We start from the raw sequence: 22,373 nt of genomic DNA on the forward strand, positions 1-22,373 counted from the left end.
GAATCACACAATTTTTTGTAGAGCTAAGCAAAATGTTTTCAATGTTTTTTCAAAAAGCCTTTCTGTACACTTATAATGTTCTTGTCTGCCATTTCATATTTCTACAACTGAATAATATATATGCAGTTAGATATAAACAAAACACTTTTGTTTTGTTTCATTCCCCATTTTTTTCCTTTTCTTCTTCCTGCTTCCTTACTCATCTTTTCTAGTGAAAAGAAGTCAGAAGAAAATTTAAAAGATTCCTAATAAAATGAAAGCTGAAGCTTTTCTTTACAATCAAACCATTAATATTTCTTCACAGAGAACTATTGTCTTTTGTTTTTGTTTTTGTTTTTCTTCTTCCCTTCAAAGAATATGCCCTCTTTCATTAATTTAAGCAATTCAACAAGTAATAGTGACGTTCACTGGCAGGGACTCTGAGGCCATGACTGCACTGAGATAGTCTGAATTAAAAGTACGAAAGCAATGAATACCCATTTCTGTTTAAGTCAGTGATGTTTGTTCTATGTCAGAAGAGAAAAATGCTTTTACTCGGTGATGTATATTTAATATTTCATTTCTAATCTCACTAATGAGAGAATCAAGAAACCTTTTGGACAGCAGCTAAAGCGATATCTGCCTTCAAATGTCAGTCAACCAGTCATCTAGAAGACTTCTTCCTGCTGAAGAATGTCACTTTAATTTTAATTAGATTGATGAGAGTCTTCATAGATTAAACTCAGTGACAAATGTCAGACAGCCATTGGGGAAAATACAAAGTTTGATAAATCTGGATCTGGTATATCTTGGTCTAGCAAAAAGGACATGGCAGGAATGAGTGCACATTACTGTCTCAGAGTCCCTCTTCAAGCACACAAAGCATCCAATGTTGGAAGCAAGGACAGCTGGGAACTGAGTCCACCTCAGTCATAGCAGCTGAGAGCTCTGGGGGACCAAGTGATCCAAGGCTCAGCTCTGGCCCTTTGGGTCCTCCCAAGAGCAAGAAGGAGTTTCAGTCACTGGTGGTTCCTGTTGGGCCAAAGGAGAATCCACAGCTGAGTCAATAGCAACGGGCTGGAACAAAAGGTCAGTGCAAGGCCAAGCAGTGCCATCAAAACACTTTGGTCTCTCTTTGCCCTGGGGAGCTTCTAGATGAAGGTGAGAAATGCTGTTTCCATGCTCTGCCCCAGTCTGTGGTCTGACTGATTGGGGTCCAAGGAATTTGAGGATATAAAACCTTGTTCCAAGAAAAGGTGGGTGAGACATTGGGTGAGAATTGGCAAGGATATTAGTGCAAAAAGTTGTGTTCCTGGTTAGGGTTAGACCACAGCAGGCTTTAAGGTTTCTAACTTCTTTACCTCCCTATGAGAGTATTGCCAGAGTATACGAGGCACAAAAATATATTTAAAGTCTATAAACAAAAATAGGAGTGTAAATGTTTTAATAGGAGCATACATGTTTTATTCTGGGCAGTTACTAGGCTGTTGCCTGTTCCTTCCCCATAGTGATAGTCACTGGAATCTGATGATTACATTTTTTTAATCCTGTTTATCCTATTCACCTGTGTTTTTTCAGTGTAAAGTGAAGTGTTGTGCATTACCTTGAATTGTTCTTCTAGAAAAATAACACAAACAAAACAAAACAAAAGTATTGTTTGCTCATGTTACTGTTCTCTTATAATTATGTCTGGAGTTCTGAAGAATATAAAAATTGCCTAAATATTTTTCTCAGAGTCAATCTGACTCTGATTCTTCAGATTAAGCCCCCAGTTATCCACTGTGGTGCCTTTTCCCCCTTTTAGATCTCTGGTTCAAATGCAGCAAACTTTGAATCACGCATACTTTGTGCTGCCATTTGGATGATTCTTCAGCTTTGAGGGAAAAACTGGTACAGACCAATTCCCATTGGAAGTTTACAGGACAGAAAACACCAGCATAGCTTGTACTGGCTATGACTATACATAATTTTTTTCAAGCTAATTAAAGAGGTCTGAAGATGGAATGGGAAGGGATTAGCCACAGCCTTTGAGGAAGCCTTGTGAGTTGGTGTTGAAGCACTTTTTACAGCGTAGCAGAGAAAAAAATCCCCTGCATTCCTCTGCCTTGTGGTGTATTTGATCTATGGGCAAAACAAGGATTCTAATTTAATTTTACAGTGTGCTGTGATATTTTTATGAAGGGCGTGATGCATGCACTATTTGAGGTTATTTCTCTGTTTCTTTGGCTGTCAGTCTAACACCTTTCACAGGCATTAAATCCTCATTTAAAATGTGGAAAGCCAAGATATAAAGGATAATGTCCAGATATGAAGCACAGCCAGAAAATAACTGAGAGCAGGTTGTGCTGTTCAACTATTTTACCAACATTACTGTGTCCCTGTTCCTTATCTCACATTGTAAAAAACTTTAAAGGTGGGGTTTTTTTCTGAGAATCTAATTTTTCAGTCCTAATGTAAACAAGGTGAAATATTGTCCAAAGACTACTTACAGTTCTTTTTGTTAACTGAATTCTATTCTGCCCAGCCACTGTCTCTTCCTGAACCATGTTGGAGTAGGATCAGAGTGATGAAAAGCCTTCTACATAAAAAGCAATCTGACAGCAGCAAACATTATCCATTTTTTTAGGAATACTTTACCTGCAGTATCTGCCTCCATTTCTCCTGCCTCTTCTCATTGTTGCAGAGAGAGTGTCTGTTCAGTGAACTGCCCCTGTGTCCTTGGGTATTTCCTCTCCCACAGTCAGTAGCATCACTTCTTTCTAAAATTGTGCTGTTTTGTTTCAGTCCTGGAGGAGACAAAAAATAGCACATGCTGCTTCACAGATTCCAAACTTTTTCCCACTGCTCTGTTCTTTCCTTTCGAGTGACTTCAATTGACAGAAAAAGGGACACTTATACTATTTACAAGCTTAAGAAATAGGTAGCATCCATCCTTGAATAAGATATAAAAAGATAAAGCATTTTTATAGACTTCTCCCTGACTGCATTTGAAAACTGGATGTCAAAATCAACATGCAAACGTAGTAAGACATACATATTTTTTAGAAGAATTGTAATAAAGCCAACTCACCAAGTGTATGGAAAACATCTGAGCACAGACGATTTGTATCAAAACATTAGTGCCTTTGCACTCACAGAATAAGAGGTTCTTCAGCACACAGGCTCACAACATTTCCAGAAATAGTTCCACCCTTAAATTAGTGGGTTAGGAATCAAGCGCACTCAGCACAAGAATGTTTTACCAGTCCCACTTATGACACAGTGTGCAAAGATTCTGCTTGATGCAGGGGAAAAAGCAAAATCAAAAAGACAAAAGCTATTCATGCATAACCAACAAAGAAATAAACATGAAAGAATAAACAGATATAATCTAGAAATACTGGATAGCTCATCAAAATATTATGTACATTAAAAAAAATGCTGAAAGACATGCCATAGCACCAGAAATGTTAAAAAACAGTGCCTCTTCTTTATTACTGAATATCTTAGAATAAATTTGATACTATTGAAAAGTTGTAACTGTGAAAATAGTAATTGTTTAGCATATAGAAAGTATAAATTTCAGACCTACTTAATATTAGAAAATTTCAGATTTTCATTTGCAGTTTTTCTGTATATTCCTAAACATATGGCATATTTCAAGACACAGTGTTAAAATATGTAGCACATGTGAAGCTGGAAGAAAATATATAGTGCTTGCTTACATTGAAAAAGGTGTTTATTTCATTGTTTTCACACTCTGAAAAATGAAAACATATTATCCTGAAAGTGAGCCCTATACTCTTGTTCAGAACAAGCTTTATACACATAGACACACACCTACAGACATACGCATTCATTGGATGTATTTAGTACTTCACAAATATCTCATTCAGAAAGTTCTTGATATTTCTTATTGAATTTTTTTATTAAATAAGGGGGAAATAACCTTTTTTTTCTAAAACAAAAAACAAACAAACAAACAAAACAGTTGAAATTTCCCGTGGTATTTACTAAAATGGCATAATCATTTTTGAAAGTTTCTCTTCCAGTTCGTTTCAGAGGAACATGTTGCTCCTGAGCTAAAAATTTTGACCAGATGCACATTTTCTCAATCATTAACTTAGTAAATTTAGAAAACAAATTTGTAAGTATACTTCACTGTATGTGAGCTTTAAATCAGCATATCCAACATTTCCAAACCAAGATGGAATAATCTGTTGAACAACACTTGCCTTCCTAATGACTCTTTGATTCTTTGATATTTGCACATGCATTAGGTGTCTTCAAACTCTGGATTACTGGGCAATTAATGCCATGTATTAGGTCTACTTCCTATGCATAAGGCCTTCAAACAGCTTGGAGACAAAGCTTTAAAGCCTCTTTCCAGATCTGGAAATCTGGAGATACCTAAAGGAGCAAAATTAAGATCTGCTTTAATGCTTATCAGGAAGATTGCAGCTATGGTTGTTTCAAGTGATCATAAGAACAGAGGAAACAAAATAACAAATGAGTCGCCCATCTATGAAATGTTTATACTGTTTTTTTTTCCTTTTCCTTAGAATGATGCTTCAGGACAAGTTGTTAGCGTCCAAACAGCACCTTAGTGCAGTGGTTGCTTCAAGTCATATTCAGGTACTCATCCCCTTCTCACTAATGATCAGGTAACATCCTTCATGGAGAACTCCTACAGAAATATAATATCAGGGAGGTTTTCATGTATTTTTTAGGCCCAGTAGTCCATTTTTGCAGTCAGAAACAAGGAAAAGCCAGCCTCATATTTCACTAGTAAGCTCTCTAAATTCACCAAGAGGTTTGGGGCACGTCGATACCTATAGGCCACAGTCCAAGAACTTTCTTAAGTTTTAAAATACTCCCAATCTGTGTATTTTTTGTCAACAATAACTTAAGGTGCAAAAAAGAACTCTCATGAGAATTTCACGAAGTCCCTTAAAGCACTGCAAGCCCATTTGAACAGCCTGGACATTGTCAGATGCTGCTTTGAACTCACCCGCAAGGCTGCGGTTTCTTTCTTCCTCTAACTAATGGTCAGTCAAACTGCTGGAATCTCTTGTTCTGCTCATACTCCCCCTTCTCTTCCCACAGCTCTGGTTTTTTGAACGCTGCATAAAAGATATCTTTGTTATTCCTTCTGGAAAAGGAAAAGCTTCTTCAGTGTTGTAGTTCTTTGAGAATTTATCCAATTTGAGTTCTTATTTGGCCCTTGCAAAGAAGATCACTGCCTTGGCAGCAGAACTAGAGTCCATTGTCAAAGGTATTTAAACATTAAATCTCACTTAGGTTGGCAGGTCAGAGCTCACAGTTCTCCATTTCTCAAAAAAAAAAAAAAAAAGTCTTGTTCTTTAATCAAGAAAAACATAAAACTGTTTCACGAGAATGAAGCATACAAGCAAACAAATGTGACTTTGTTGCTTCTGCAGCTGACAGAGCCTGAACTAACCCAGCAGTGATTTCTGATATAACCATAATTGTGAATCCAAAGCATCGCTTCCATGTTAGAACCTAGATGTAATTTCCCCACATCAAACTGCTGAGCCACTTCAAAGAAACAAGAAACAACAGTTTCTACATCCATGCAGGAGTTTCTACAACTCCTGCAGTGTTGGTGCATAAGGGAAGAGCAACTGACATCATCTACCTGGATTTCTGCAAAGCATTTGACACTGTCCCACATGAAATCCTTGTCTCTAAAACAGAAAAATATGGACTTAGTGGATAGACCACTTGGTGGATAAGGAGTTGGCTGGATATTCACACTCAAAGACTCGTGAACAATTGCTCAATGTCCAAGTGGAAACCAATGATGAGTGGTGTTCCTCAGGGGTCGGTATTGGGACAAGCACTGTTTAACATCTCTGTTATCAACATGGAGAGTTGGACTGAGTGCACAGTCAGCAAGTTTCCCCATGACACAAATCTGTGTGGTGCAGCCAACACACTGGATGGAAGTGATGCCATGCAGAGGGACCTCGACAGGCTTGAGAGGTAGGCCTGTGCAAACACCATGAAGTTCAACAAGACCAAGTGCAAGGTCCTCCAAATGGTTGTGGGCAATCCCAAGCACAAATACAGGCTGGGCAGAGAATGGATTGAGAAAAGCCCTGAGGAAAAGGACTTGGAGGTGTTGGTTGATGAGAAGCTCACATTGAGCCAGCAATGTGCACAAGCAGCCCAGAAAGACAACTCTATCTTGGGCTGCATCAAAAGAAGCATGGCCAGCAGGTCAAGGGAGGTGATTCTCCCCCTCTACTCCACTCTCATGAGACCCCACTTGAGGTATTGCATTCAGCTCATGGGGCCCCAACATAAGAATGACATGGACCTGTTGGAACAAGTCCAGAGGAGGGCCACGAAGATGAACAGAGGGTTGGGCCACCTGTCCTACGAAGACAGGCTAAGAGAGTTGGAGTTGTTCTGTCTGGAAAAGAGATGGCTCCAGGAAGACCTTACAGCAGCCTTCCAGTACCCAAAGAAGACCTACAGGAAAGCTAAAAAGGGACATTTTACAAGGGCATGATGTAGTGATAGGACAAGGGGTAATGGCTTTAAACTGAAGGAGTGTAGATTCAGATTAGATATAATGGAGAAATTCTTCACCCTGAGGGTGTTGAGGCACTGGAACAGGTTGCCCAGAGAAGTTGTGGATGCCTCATCACTGGAAATGTTCAAGGGCAATTTGGATTGGTTTTTGAGAAATCTGGTCTCATTGAAGGTGTCCCAACCCATGGCAGGGGGGTGGAAGCAGGTGATCTTTAAGGTCCCTTCTAACCACTCTGTGATTTTATGATCTCCAGATCTTGGTGCCTAAAATGCCAGAGTTAATTTCATGAAGTAGTTCCTTCCATGAAGAATTTAAGGAAACATCAGAAATTATTTCTAAACAGAGTTTGCAAATCCACAGAGAAGCCTCACCTTTTTATATTTCCAAGATATGTATTATTATTATTGTGGTCAACTTTATTATGAACAAAAATCATCTTTGAGAGAGTCTTTCTAGAGGCCAAACACGAGTTATTAGAAAGACTGAGGCATCCTTCTGTTGTATCAGTTAGAAAACAATATGAGCAATTCCAGTGTTTTATTCCTAGAGTTCCTACAATGTCTGCTTTTCCATTCCACTAGCAGATTGATTTCATATTTCATTTCACATACACTCCATATGCACAATGATAATTTGTGTACCTTTCAGCTGACTTTATAGAGTGAACTGATTTAACTTTTCCTCAGGAAAAGGCATCATAAAAGTAGGTGTTGGTATGCCATGTCCAAGTGTTTTTCCTTAGAGCAAGCTATAGCTGTTCCTGCAGGCACTGGAATCTGATAAGAATGAAGTTAAGACTCATTTCATATTTAACCGAGAAAAATTTTTCTTTTACAGAATTTGTTCTGCTCAGCATTGGGCACTGATTAACTATTTCAGCACTTTGTATGCCTAAAATAACCTACAATGGCTGTTTGGTCAATATTCATTTAACATGCCACAAAAAAAGTTTCAGTCTTCCGTAACATTGCCTCATTCTTTCTTTTTTTGATTGCTGCTATTGAATAAATCATTTCTAAATTTTATGCTAAGTCCATAACTAATATTTAATGCAAAACTTGATATTTCTGATTAACAGTAGAGACTATACAATTAGGTGGAAATACAGACTAGTAAAATACTGGCTTTGCAAGCAAGAGCTGTTCACACTGTAAGACATCTCTTTCCGGTCAAAAAGCTGGGTTTTGGCGTTTTGGTTTTGTTTCAATTTAGAATAGCTGAAAAGGTATTGAAGAGATATTAGAAAGGCGTTGTGTTTTTTTAGGAGAAGCTGTCAGGTACAATTAAAACTTCTCAATTGCTTCCATCTCAAATGTTGCTTTGATATGGATTTGGTGATTCATATTCATGATTCAGTTCAACAGAGAGGATCAAAACATTTTCCACTTTCTTTGCTGTTTTTATTCTGTTCATCAGACACATTTACATAGCATGATGTAGAGGCTGCATATCAGGGATTCTTTCCAGGCCTAGATAGCAAACAGCTTGCAAAACACTCTGAGGTGATACAACCGTTGGTTGCTGAACCCCTGAGCATCTCATACCTCCAAGCATGAAATTAGTGGTCTCCTGTTAGCATTTATCCATATCTTTGATTTAAAAAAACAAGCAACTATAAATGGATTTAAGGTAGCACAGGGATATACTTGTGTGTCTAGTCAATAAAAGTCTAAATTGAAAGGACTGTAAATCTATTAAATATTTACTGACATGTTAACCTTATCCCTCCTATTTCCAAGCATGCTTGGAGCTTTTCCTATGATGTTAATTCTGTTTCTGCCAGTTAGCCCAGGTGGCTGCTAAATCAATCAAAACAAGAAGCTGTGAGGGGGAAGCTGCAGTGTAAGGACTTGGCCCCATCACTGCAGCTCACACGTATGGAGGTGAATCTCCTGAGAACAGACACTGATCTGCCTCTGGACTAAATGGTCAGGGATCCACTGACTTCAAGGAACTCTCACACTTTACGCTGCTTGAGGCTCTTGCCCCATCAGAAGGGTTTTCTTACTCCAGTTTAAATTTGAACTCATTTTTATTACCATTACCTAAAATCCTTCCTTTTTTTTTCCTGCAGTAGTTAGTTTTGTTTTGTTGTTCTTAAGAAAAGTAGTTTTCCTTTCTCCACTATTGCATTTTATTTGAAACTGTGGTTTCCAGGGCCAGCAGCCAACTCAGCAATTGCCTCTTAGAATAGAGATTTGACTGGGATTTATGGAAGAAATGTAGGTGTGAGAGCTGTGAGCAAGCTCCAGCGAGGCTTGCATTTATAACAGACCCCTTTGTCCTGCCTGCTGTGGAAGTTGGGCATATAAATGCAGGAGATTGTTGTGATGGGAGAGAAACTGGAGGTATTTTAGCACAGAGAAAAACAGAAAAAATGGGACCTTTGGATATAACTTTTAAATATGCAAGCAGAGTAGCTATATTGGGGCCTCTGTTTTGTAGTTGGCTGGACAGGAGCCCTCTGCAGTAGGGCTTGTGACAATTACACCTTGCTCTAGAGACAGAATGGCACATATAACTATTTTTGCTTTGGAAATGAAAAATCTTTCCATACAATGGAAGAAATTATATGGTAATTTTAATTCATTTTTCTGTGTAGATCTCAGTTACTTGTGCTGGCATTGGAGAGGCATAAGGGTTGTACCAGTTGTGCTAAACAAATGCTCGTAAAATCTCTTAGAGTGCAACTACTCGTTAGTTTAGTCACATTTATAAATGCACTGGAGACGTGGTGACATAAGGATAAGGTCAAAATCCACCTTTTCTGTTTTGAAAGATGAAACAGCTTGACAGCATTTTGAGGAAGATCTTGACAGATCTCTAAGACAGTCATGGAGTCTGATGAATCTTACTTAAGAGCCAAGACCACAGCAACTCCTGCTGTAGGATCAGAGTTGTCACTTACTCCCTCTCTCTACCCACCTTTTTGTGCTGAATAGATTTCAAAACAGGAGATAATTCAGACAGACCTGACAGCATCTCAGTTTAGTGACTGTTCCTCTGCAAGAAGTTACAAGGTAGGAGCAGCAGCTTGCTGCTGGGCTGACAGGCTGGTGGAGTTACTCAGTGTCATGAACTCTGCCTCAGAAATAGCTCAGTGGAAAACAGCTGATTTACACTAAGGGTACAAAAGTCAGGACCAAAAGACTTTTCCCTTGTTAATTCATGGCTCAGGCTCATGCTTGAGCCCAATCTCTGAGATTTCATGCCTCTCTTCACACTGTCAATTCTCTCTAACTTGGAGCAAGTAACTGTTTTAAGCAGTGTCTCCCTCCCTTATGATGGTGACCACATGAATCTCACATTGTCCTTTTTTCCTAGATAGGATGGATACAGCCATATTAGACAGAGTGGTAAACAGAGGACAGGAGCTCACAGCTCAATGCCCTGTTATAAATGGCAGTATGTATATAGCCAGGGAATCTGAGACTATATGACTAGAAACAGCATTTAATGTTTGTTTTTCTCTACTTGTGGTTTAGCTTACAGCTTTTCCTGATTTTTTGTTGTAAATTACAATTTGAATTTACTATAGTTTTGGTTTCCTGTTTATGTTCAAGAATATTTTAAAAAAAGACAACGTTCATGTAGTCTTTCTGTACCCTGTGCTGCTCTTTGAAAAAAAGCCTGGCCTTAATTAGAGTGATGTAAACAGCTGTGTGGCCTCAGACTGCCATCACAGTGAGCCTGTGTCATACTCAGTGGTGTGACATGGACCCAAAGACAAATTTGTATACACTCTGGTCATGCTTGACAAGGAAGCTGCCGTTCTAGCCTTGGTAGGAGGCATCTTTATATAAATAAGATGTTTGTATTGTGGGGTTCCAATCAAAACAAAGGGAAAGAAAACTTTCTGAATCTAGCTGAGGTTTGAAGTTTGTTTGTAATATGTGCTTAACTGTAATTTTAATGTTGGAAAAAAACATGCAAGAAATAATTCCAGGGGAGAAGAAGCTAATGATGATCAGCAGCAAAAAGAACAGGAGAGTCCGTAAGTCATAGGGTCTGTCCATACATTCACATTCATACAGCCTTGCTATCTGCATCTGAGTCTCCAGGTACTTCTTCTTTCCCTACTCAAGTGCTATTATAATTTACCATTAAATGCTATTTACATTGATGTTAGCGTTTACTTAAAATTTTAACTATCTTTCTCCAAATAAGTTTCTATTTTCTTCAGGTTTTTTTTCCTATAATCTGTCCAGTCTTTCTCACCTACTTGTTTTCTTAACCTTACTGCCTTCACAAATCCTAACTTTATATGAACAGTACTAACCATAAAATAGAAACCTTGCTACATGTTTGTTAAGATGCCTGTAGCCCTGGCTAGTAACACAGATGAAATTGTAGTCTCAAATTGAAAAGGAAAGAACATGGCGAAATTTTGTCTGCTTCCAATTTTTCATTGGAAAAAACTAATCCTGAGCTGAGGTTCCCTGTTGTGAGGGAATTAGAAGGGTTCTGCAGATGCACTGAAGTTGGTTGATCCATACCTAAGTATATGAGACTTGCAATGGTTTTGAAAACAAAGTTTGGCTGGAACGGTTTGAAAACAAGGATCTGAACAGTAGCCTCTTCTCAAAAGATTTATAGGTCCAATATTTAAATGGGATTTGATTTAGAGCAAGATGGAAGGTTCACAATGCAGATCAGTTAGATGGAAAACTTCATCTGCTCCCCCCGAGAACCTGATAACACAGAAATAAAAGTCTAAGGTTATGGTACCTACTAGTGTCATTATTTAAATTGGAGATTAGGCATAAAAGTACAAAAAATGGAACTGTCCTTTCACAGATTGAAGAGAATAACATTTATTGTGGCTGAAATAATTCTAGGAAAGATGAAAACCTGGGTGTCAGTGCACAATACTCTTAAAATTCACTGATACTGGATCTGGGATGACCAAACCCTGTATAGTGACAAATGTACTCGTGAGTGACAAAAACTGTACAGAACTATTACCACTGGTCATTCTTCCTGAGAATATCTGTCGAGGGTTAAGATTGCGGGGTGACAATAAAACCCTGGCAGATGTATTGTTAACCTCCTCTCCCCCCACTTCCCCCGTTTTGCCCCTCCCTCTCCCCCCTTCCCACTAAGGACAGGCGATCGGGAGGGAAAGAAGGACAGAGAGAAGAGAGTTGGAAAAATTAAAGATATTTTACTAATGCTACTAATAAGAATAGAGAAAATAATACAAAATATACAAAACCAGTCTTGAAAGTCTCAGCAACTGCAGAGCCGGCCACCAAAGTCCTGGATTAGACTCTGCAACCAAGCGGAGCTGGATTCAGTCTCTCACTAGGCCTCAGTTCTCAGGGACGACCAGCCAGATCCTCTCCTAAGGTCGGCCATAAGGAAAAAGGGAAAAGGGACGAGATCCTCGTGATCTCCCACTTTTATATGAAGTATTCACGTGAATGGAATGTTATACACAGTTGGTCAGTTTCTTAGTCACTTGTTTCTCGTCGCCCCTCTCGCGAGATGTCCATCCGTGCTTATCAATATGTTTGCATTCCACTGCTAGGTTTACCAAAACATGGGTCTGGTTCTCCAGGAAAATGCAGTTAATATGAAGGCTTTAGCTGACAGGCAAAATTCACTGAAAGAGAAACTTGTTTTTAACAAAACCAGGACAATATCATGTAAGGCTTACCTACAGGACCTTTCTTTTTTACACATACTTTGATTTTTCAAAACACTTCTGTCCCTTAAATTTAGCATATGACTAGTTCTCCCATTGGTTGTCATCATATCCTTATATGCCTGAATACTTTCAAAGCAACGCCAAGTCTGTCTCCACCCTTATGCATTAACTTTTCAAATTTCACATTCTCATGTCCATTCAATCTATATTCAGAAAATATTCTGTTTATTTCGCAGAAAATACCCTGTATTTTCAAATGCTAAAGAGACCAGAGCTCCTTTAAAATTTATCTCAACCCAGACAATGACTGCACATCTAGTGATTTCTTCGTACATTTAATGTAGGTTAATGTGAATCCTATGAAGCCAGCCTGCTTGATGTATCCAGTGCTCTCAAGCCTTGTCAAAGCCACTGCACTCAGTCTCATTTATATCAATACAGGCTGAGGAATGCTCTAACTTATAAATTGGTTCAATCAGAAATACAACTCTTGACAAGTGCTAAATGCGTCTTACATCTAACAGCATTTGTCAAATGTCTTTTCACATTAAGTTCAATTAAGATCTTATAAGAAGTTCCCTTGGAGATGTTAGCTGTTTTCATCTTGCACCATCAGTAAATAGTATAATAGTCTTTTAATTGATCCCTGGTGAATTGCAAATGTGGAAAATTGTTAATTTCTTGACTAGGTTCTCCCAGGGATATGAGCTCTTGTATAAATTTAGAGCTATCTGATGAACATCACATTTTAAGCATACCATTGGTTTCTGTGCTTCTGTTCTACTTGGCCCAAAGAAAAGTGTTGAAGAGGGCAGGGATTTTTGTTCTGCATTTGTGCAAGGAAGAGGTTAAAATACTGAGCAACTGCAGGATCTAGGAATATGCAGAAATCAATCAGGCATTATAGGTTGTGACTGTGTTGCTCATTTTCCTGTAGCTGCCTGTAATTCCCGTCATCTTTCTCACACAGCTCTGGACCACCCTGGTGCTGCCCACAGAGCTCTGGCTGTGCCTGGCTCTCTGACCCACTTACCCACAAGGGAGACTCCACTATTGCATGGCATGGCATGGCGCAATTCATTGAGGGGCACACTAATTCCTATCATGGGTGTTGGGCCAAAAAGGACATGACACTCCTGACAACTTCCAACTACGTCTTCTCAGGTAACATGCCACCTTCTGGCTATTTGCCACCCCCATTGATATTGTGGGGACAGGGAAAGAGGTAATGAAGGGCCAATCCAAACCACTTAGCAGCAGCAAAAATCCCTTTTCCTCCAGGGCATCCTACAAGGACACTGAAGGGTGAGGCAGAAGGAACAGGAAGAAGGGAGAAAAGAACAGCCTGTGGTGCCAGCCCTGTATTTCCACCTTTTCTCTTGTATTACTATGAATGAAACAGCTGTTTTTCCTTTGGCCACAAGCTCCCGTATTTGTACTTCTCCCACCCAGCACAGTTATATCAGATGCTATTAATACTTGTTATCTCATCTACCACTTACAGTGGGTCCACTGTGATACAGAAAGCTTGTTTATTTAGAAATTTTTTGATAGCACCTCTTTTAAAGTCAGTTAGGGACCATTCACACCATGTTTAAACTTGTGAGACATTAAGTTTCACATGCTTCCTGAAAAATTCTGGCACCTAGCCTGTGTTTCAGGAAAGAGTTAACCAGCGATGCACAAAGTGAAAGAGCACACATAATGCTGTCCCCACCTCTCCTTTTGCAATGACAAAGCACAGACTTCAATAAGGGGAAACCTGAGAAAGTCGTTCAAAACCAGCTCTTTCATAACATATCAGTACCTTACATATTATATTCTACAAGTCTCACTGTGCAATCCCCCACTCTCTTAACAGTTTTTATACCCAAATGAGGTTGTAAAAGGTCAACCTGGATTCCCTCCAGCTTTTTCTCCTCCCATTATTCAGTCTCTTCTTCAGTCTTTGCTAAGCTGCTGGAATGTGCCCTAAAATGTCACTAGCAGGACTTCCATACTGTATACAGAAAAACTTAATGCAATAGAGTTTGCGACACACTGCCACTGACAGACGTTTGCTGAGGCAAAGTTATGAGGCTCAGTTTAGAAGCTGTAAACTGTTACAGGACTATAAATTCCTATTCCATTAACATTGTGCCACACTTAAATGGGGGGAAAAAAAACCACCCAATCCTTTACTTTCTAGATCAGCTACCTGTATTTCTCTCTTTATAAAGATGCAATCATGGATAACCATGATTCTTCTACAGCTACTACTTCTACCTGTGACGTTTAAAACCCCAGGTGAAAATCCAGCTCCTTGTTTTTTTTTCACTTGAACTGTAGATTCCTGAATGAGATTTAGTATTTTTACTTTCACATGTTAGTATTTCTCATGAAAACAGACAGTCAAAATTGTAATTCAGTAGAGACTTAGCTATTACTAATGACTTTCAGATTATTTTTCCCTTACTAAACAATGTTCTCTCTTGGAGACATCATAATCAGTCTTTCAGAAGACACGGAAAAGCCGAGCTCTATCAGAGCAGACAGAGAGGAAACTGACTCCAAAAGAGAATAAATCATTCCCTATAGGTCCTCGGGCCAGTATGTCAGGGGGCTGTGCCAAGAATATAGCCATTTTCTGTCTGTGTTGATACCTCCACAGATACCTACTAGGGTGTGCAGAAAAACCACACCTGCCTTTTTTGCAATTTGTAGTCAAAACAAGAGCTGAGAAAGAAGCACTTTTCACCTCCTTGCACATTTTTGTATGCTAAAGGCCTGCCCAGCACCTCCCAGGTTGCATGCATATATTATTATCCATCATTTGGATATCTTTCAGTTGAGCTGCATCAATTTTCTGTTAGAAGTAGTTCTCCCTCATGGCTCAGTCGTCTTTCTTAGGCTGAAGACCAGAATGGAGCAATGATATCTGTACATCTGTAAATATGAATCATTTACAAAATAATAAATCTCCTCATAATTCAGTCTGGGTTTTTATACTTTTCTGTTCCTACGCTTTCCCACTCTGTACATGGAAATAACATATTTATCTAGTGCAAAGTGTGAAGTTAAAGATTAGTACACTTTCATTTTTTGCACAAGTTCCAACCTGAAACAATAAAAACTTTGTACTACCTAAAATGCAGCATGTTCAAGCTACATTTTCCATAACCAAGGAGCAAGTTGGTGAGGGTGAAGTGAGGCCTCTGTGCAAGTTGTACATGCTATACAATTTCAGCTGAGAGAGAGAGCTGGTGTAGTGCATTTATGAGAACAAAGACAAAACAAAAAGCAATTCACCAGTCTAAGATAAAATTCAGCAACAACTGAATCGGCACCAGATACTGTAGGTTTTATATTAGCAGTAGTCTCCAAAAATCCTGTTTGCTATTTGACTCCTATCCCTCTTTATGGTTCTACACAGTTAATATTACATTTGAAGGCAGAGTAAGTTATTAAGGAGGAAAGTTGTAAGTTATGGCCAGGAGAAACTGTTCCCTTTAAAATGCGGGGGGAGAAAGTATTTGGTTTGTATATTTTTAAAGCAGTAGGTTTTTACAGATTCACAAGAATCAATCTGCTGAAAAGTGTAGTTGCTTGTAAATGAAATAATACTATCCATTAAAGCTCAAGTGCAACACTCAAAAGGGCTTGCCCGCAGGACTTCTTATTCACTGGTACTGCAGTCTGCTCTGTAGGACCATCTGTTCTATTTGAAAAGCAACTTGAAATTGAGGGTTAGCTCTGCTTTTCCTACAAAAAAGAAAAACCACCCAAGAGAGAATGAGTCAGTACACCATTTCACAGCTGATGATTGATACAAGGATGAGGAACACTGCATAAGTGCACAGATGGTGATGCTTCTGAAAATCTTGGTCGTTCAGTGTATATTTTACTTCTTCACTTATCTCCATTTTGGTTGCCCAATTTAAAAAGCTGTAGAGTAACCTGAAATCATTTATGGCTAAGGGCACAGCTACTTAAACTGAGACAAGCAGCTCTGAGTACTGAGCTGGGTGGCAGAAACTAACTTATGTATGGAGAGGGAGACATGTTAACTTCATAAAGTCCTGCCTCTAAGTCCAGATCTCTAGAGTCTGACTGCTTAAAGTGATTGGATTCACTCTTGAAAATGCTTATGTGAGTTAGACAACTTTCAACATCTTTCTTCATCCATTAATACGTAATATCCTGTGAGGCAGAAATTATTATCAAAAGCAGCAATAGAATAATTAATCAAGAAATCCTCTGACTGAAGAGAAACAGAAGTCTGTAGGCTGGTACTAGGAACTGTGAAAGCAAATGCTTTACATTTGCTCAGAAAACATCAGCAATCTTCTTAGAGGAGCCCTGCAAGATGAAAGAATGCAAGATGTTTTTATCCCTGGTTTAGGATGATTAAAAAAACAGATACACTAATAACAACTTTTAAAAGGTATCAGGCATGTATAAACTAGACTTTTGCAGCCAAATCTGACATTAAACAACATGTTAAATTTTCTACATAAAGATGATTTGGGACAGAGTAAAGAATAGCATTTGGAATGTAGTTGTTACATTACCGTGAAACTAAAAAATCAAAGGTCTTAGGGGATGGGGCACTCCTCCTCCTCCTTCTTCTTCTTCTTCTTCTTCTTCTTCTTCTTCTTCTTCCTCTTCTTCTTCTTCTTCTTTCTTCTTGTCCAGGGGTTTCTTTACAGAAAAAAAAAAAGAAGAACTCATAAGTCTTTTTATAGCACAGGAAAAAACATAAGGCTAAACAAGTTGGCCTGTCTAAACATAGCCATAGGGGACACTCAAGCCTTACCTTCCCTTCAGGAAGGAGGGAGAGAGGATATGTATGTGTGCAGAATCATGATAGCTACTGTCAGCCAGGTAATGTCAAAAGCAAATTACACAAACTAAGAGTCCATCTGGAAAGGACCAACCACAGAGCTAGAACACCAAGATGCATGTTTATAGCTGTCCTTAAAGGAAGCTCTTGCTCCCACTGATTGCACCCCCACCCCCTCTCACAAAATCCTTCTCACTCTCATGCCAGCAAATGGGGTCTGGGGGTTCTAAGCTGATACAGCAAGGCAACAGTTGAACTATCCCTCCAATCATCCCAAGCATTTCAGCACAGCATCCAGCTGTGGCAAAAAACAGGTAAGTCAAGGTTTCTGACTGACAAAGCATGCTGGCTATGGCATGGAGGGGGCTTCTTCAAACCAATCAACATTAGTTGGGCAGGAAGAATTTAAGACACTGACCACATTTAAACTTTCATTTTCCTTATCAACAGGGAAATGCACATCACTTACAGACATTCTATACCAGCTGCATAATAAAACTACCCTGTGGGGTAGATGTTTGAAACTTGGTTGTGATGTTATCCAGTATTAACATTGACCTTGCTAAAATATAAGTGCCTTCTCAAGAGGTTTTGTAGGCTCTATTTAAGTGACTGTGCATGCTACTAGACATGAGAGGCACGTTGTTAGTGGAGATGTCTTTGAGAATTTCTCCAGCTTTTTTTTTAAATCTGTCTCTGCTTGGTTTATCCCTAGAAAACATTGTATAACTCTACCAAGAAAATCAGCAGGGCTTGGACAAAATAATCTTCACCAGATAGCAGCCCTCCTATTATAAGTAAGTTTCTTTGAAACACTTTTCAAAATGGGTATTTCCTCTGTTTCAGCGAGTCACTGACCTTCTGTACTAGACCAAACAACAAAGTTAAATTTGTGCTTGTTGTCCTGGATTTTTCAGTCAAAATGTTCACCCATTGTGTGTTTGTATGTGCATATATACTTATAATAAAGGAATTCTGAGAGGATAGTAGCTCTGGAAGTAAATGAAGATACTGAACGGTTCAAAAACATTATGACATCATTAAAGAATTACATCTGATGCAGTAAAGACAGGTGGCACAGTTTTGTTTGTGAGTTATCCAAAGTAGTTATGTTTGAATTCATTGCTGCAGCAACAAAGTATTTTTTGCTAACTAAATTACTACTGCTAACATTATATGCTTAACTATGGAATAATAAAACGAGAAGGATATCACTTATTATGTAATCCTGTACCATAATATTTAGAGCTATCTGAAGGTATTTCAGTACAGTGTTACCATTGTGGGAGATACCGAAACTGTCAAAAACTGAGCAAATCTAACTCTTCCTGAAACTAAGAGATGTGAGTCATTGCTCTGCTGCATACTTCACCAAAATTAGTGAAACCATGGGAACACTTTATGAAAAAGTAATGGAAGGGGAAGGGCAGTTACATGAATTTCATTTTCAGGCAGCCTGCACAGGTTTTAGAGAACTGTAGCCAGGAGCAAAGGTGTGGGTTTACTGCTGATGAGCTTTTTAAATGGTTGGCTTTGTTGTCATCTGTGGTCGCTCAGAGAAGTGAGAATGAGAACAGTGCTTCCAGGAACACCGCTGTGGTACAGCCACATGAGCCAACTCACTGGGTGATGCTGTGTTGGCTAATGACACTTCCAGGCACAATGGCAGAGAACATAAATATTTCTGTCTTGTTCAAATGAACAGTGGGTAATGAACAACACCTCCAGAAATGATAGCACTGTGTTGTGCAGTAATAAATAGTGGAGACCTGAGCAAATGGCTAGTGAATAATCTTCACTGGGAACATAACATTAGAAGGAACGTTCACTCCTGTGACCTTTTTATGAAATTTGAAACAGTATCAGAAGTGCTCATACTACTCTCATCAGGGGCTTCTGTCAGTTCACTTGCAGCTGGGTTCACTGTCTAACTTCAGCTTTTGAGAAGCAGACAGCCAATCAAAGCCAGAGGGTAGTTCATCCCATCACGAGGGTAACTCGGTTGAGTTACATTGGTATAAAACAAAAGCGTCAGTGAGATGAGAATTTGGGCAAAAAATCCCAAGTGCAAGAACTGAGACTTGAAGCATAACAGTTGCTAAGACACACACAGCCTGGGCTGAGGACAGCAAAGTAATATGCACCGCAGAGAGGCTTTTGTCTGCTTAAGTCACAGCACCAGGCAAGGACACATTTTATAGCAGCAAGAGGACAGCAGGAAATACAGCAGACTGAAGCAAGGTGACTGCAAGTGATGTCACAGCCTGTTTTGTAGGCATGCAGTGAATAAGGCATTGCATTGACTAAGAAATATAAAAGATAGATGACTCTGGGGCAACTGCTCTTAGACCTGTCCCCTGAAGTGAAAAAGAGAATAAATCTGTTATAGCACATCACCCCACATGCTCACCCAACCAGCCATCACACATGAAAAGTGACACGAAGCTGCTTTTTTAATGCCTTTCTTAGGGTTCCTAGCTACTGCTTGTTGATGAGCTTGTGTAACTCTGCAAACTTGTATTGTACAATTTATAAAATGTTGTTTATATTTTAGGCCAGAACTGTTCATCTGCAAAATCCTGTAACAGAGTGAGGGAAGTAGACACTCCAATACCCTGCATGTAAGTTTTACATTGCTATTTTGCGTACATATCAGGACTTGGTTCAGTAGGATACTTTCAAGTCCTTTTCTCTCTCCCACATACATTCATGTAACAGGATGCTATTTTTTTAATATAAATTTTCCTTCCTTTAGAAGCCTTTTTTCTGAATGAAGGATATGATTCTCACCAAGTTTACACTGCCAGAAAAAACATTTGGGACCTGTTGGAGAGGGGTCAGAGGAGGCCACCAAGATGATCAGAGAGCTGGAGCATCTCTCCTATGAGAAAAGGATCGTTGTTAAGCCTGGAGAAGAGAAGGCTCCGGGGAGACCTTGTTGCAGGCTTCCAGTACTTAAAAGGAGCCTATAAGAAAGATGGGGACAGACTTTTAGCAGGGACTGCTGTGTTAGGACAAGGGGGAATTGTTTTAGACTGAAAGAGGGGATATTCAGGCTAGATAGGAGGAAGAAGTGTTTTACAATGAGGGTGGTGAAACACTGGTACAGGTTGCTCAGAGAGGTGGTGGATGCCCTGTCAAGGCCAGGCTGGATGGAGCTCTGAGCAACCTGATCTAGTTGAAGATGCCCTGCTTATTGCAGGAGGGTTTGACTAGATGGCCTTTGAAGGTCCCTTCCAACCCAAACTATTCTATGATTTTATGGAGATGCTGTCTGTGCATAGGTCTATAAATATCGACACGTGTTCTTCATATATCTATCTCTTCAAGATTAAGTTGTGAGAAACTTGTCTTTTTATGGCACAGCCTAGCCATGGAGACACCTTTCCATGGAGATGATTCTTCAAATAAGGATCATCTGTTCCAGGTAGCACACTAAAGCTAAAATTATTTCTGTGGCAATCACATTTTCCCACAACATGGTTTATATTTACTTTTTTGTGTAGAGATTAAAACTGCTTCCCATGAGTATCATTCTACTGTCTTCCCAAATATACTGAACCTTTGTCAGGGATGACACAAGAATTAACTTCAGATCATGAGGAGCCAGCCCACTTAGAAAGAACAGCTGTGCTGACTTGCCTTATAACATGTTTCAGATCCTACATGTGAGGCAGTCTGAAATACCAAACCACAGGCACAGCTTCAGCTTCCTTACTTCCTTTTTGGCACAGCTTAGTTTTAACTACACAGTAAAAAAATGCTTCATATTTGACTGTATAAATTCCTGGCAAATCAAGTGGTAAGGTTTTTACTAATTGGCTGGTTGTGTTAACATGTCCACTGAATGCTATGCTGAGAAAGCATTAAAAGCTTTAAAAGTTGGGGAGAAAATGAAGGTGCTTATCACACCAGAAGTGTGGAACTCAATGGTCTTGGAGTTACAGAAAGCTGAGATATTTTATTAAATAATATATCTGAAGGAAGACATTTCTTGGATAAAAACTGCAATTTTCACAAAACAATATGTAACTCATACAAAATCCATCTATTTTTTAAGAACACACTCAAGATAATCAATAGGAAAAATATCACCTCTGAAACATAACAGGGTAAGGGTTAAAACAGATAGGCTATTTAAATATTTGATGAATAAATTCTACTGCAGAAGGTTCTCTTTCCATTTTTCATTTTCTTCCCTCTCACCACCACCACAACCACTACCTTTTTCCATCCAAAGAAGAGGAGAGGACAGTTCTGGTAATAAAATGCTTGAAGTGTTTCCACTATATATATTCTCTATACATTTCTTATACTTTACATCAGCCCTTTAATTGTAGATTATTTTTATATCTTGTTGTGTTTTGTTCTGTTTCAGTGTCTTCCACAGCAACTTCTGTGTGTAAGAATTAGAAGATGTGATCTCTTTTTCTTCCCATCACAATTTCTTGTGATTAGAAAATGGGACCAGATAATATAATCTGGTTAGTACCCTGTATCCCAGAGATTAATTATGGTATTTCTCTTAACATCTGAGTGTCTGTGCAGTCTCCTTACTCCTGAAGAGGACAGACTTTCTTGAGAGAGATTGTTTTACCATGCCTTAAAATTTAACCTGTAGTTAATAAGGTATTTCTATGAGACACCATGAAAATTAATCTCTTCAGTGGGATAAAACTGAAACCAGTTTTTAGTTTCAAAATTACCAATGAATCACGAAGAGTGAGAAAATACCATTGAGGAACCATTACCTTCTAGTCTTAGTTTTGCATAGAAAATATATCTCTTAAAATAAATCCAAAAACTTTACTCCCTTGATAAAATTAATCAAAGCTTTTCACAGAAGTCTTTTTCATGCATTTATAGGTTGGGTGTTGTTTTGATTGCAACTTTTAGTGGGAGGAGAAAAAGGGGAGAACAAATTTTCCTCAAAACTTTTCACAAAGTTTTTATTAATATCACTATGTTTATTAAAATTTTTGTCTACATTTTTAACTAAAATTAAACAATATCTTGCAGAAACATCTGTGGTAATGGACTCAGTTCAAAACTAACAGAAAGTGCTTCAACATATTTTGTTAGCATCTCTAGTTTTGTGCACACTTCAAAAACTTGCATTGGCTCAAATTAAGCACTGGTACGTTATCTGAGCCTCACATAATGCATGTGTTTCTTTTCCAAAGGGGTTTGGAGTTGGTCTTATGGTTTGGGATTATTGATAAAGGAGTAGCACTTATTTTGGGCAACAGCTGGGGCTCAGCTATGTTGATTAGAAGTCTTTGTATAAGGGCAGTGTATGATTTATTTGGAGGTTGAGTGGTTTATTTCTTTTCATTTTTAACTGTTTCTTATCCAGCTTCTTTAACAGTAAGACTTTGTTC

General features: G+C 38.8%; 1 long non-coding RNA gene across 1 annotated transcript; it reads right to left on the minus strand.

Moving 5' to 3' along the window:
• Positions 1-543: 543 nt before the first annotated feature.
• Positions 544-3,141, minus strand: LOC309444524. The gene is made up of 3 exons (XR_014185068.1): positions 3,050-3,141; positions 2,617-2,765; positions 544-1,011 (listed from the first exon to the last, which is right to left on the minus strand). It is a non-coding gene; the product is annotated as an uncharacterized lncRNA (long non-coding RNA).
• Positions 3,142-22,373: the final 19,232 nt, after the last annotated feature.

This window comes from Streptopelia decaocto (assembly GCF_964273445.1).
Source record: "Streptopelia decaocto genome assembly, chromosome: 1".
NCBI lineage: Eukaryota > Metazoa > Chordata > Aves > Columbiformes > Columbidae > Streptopelia > Streptopelia decaocto.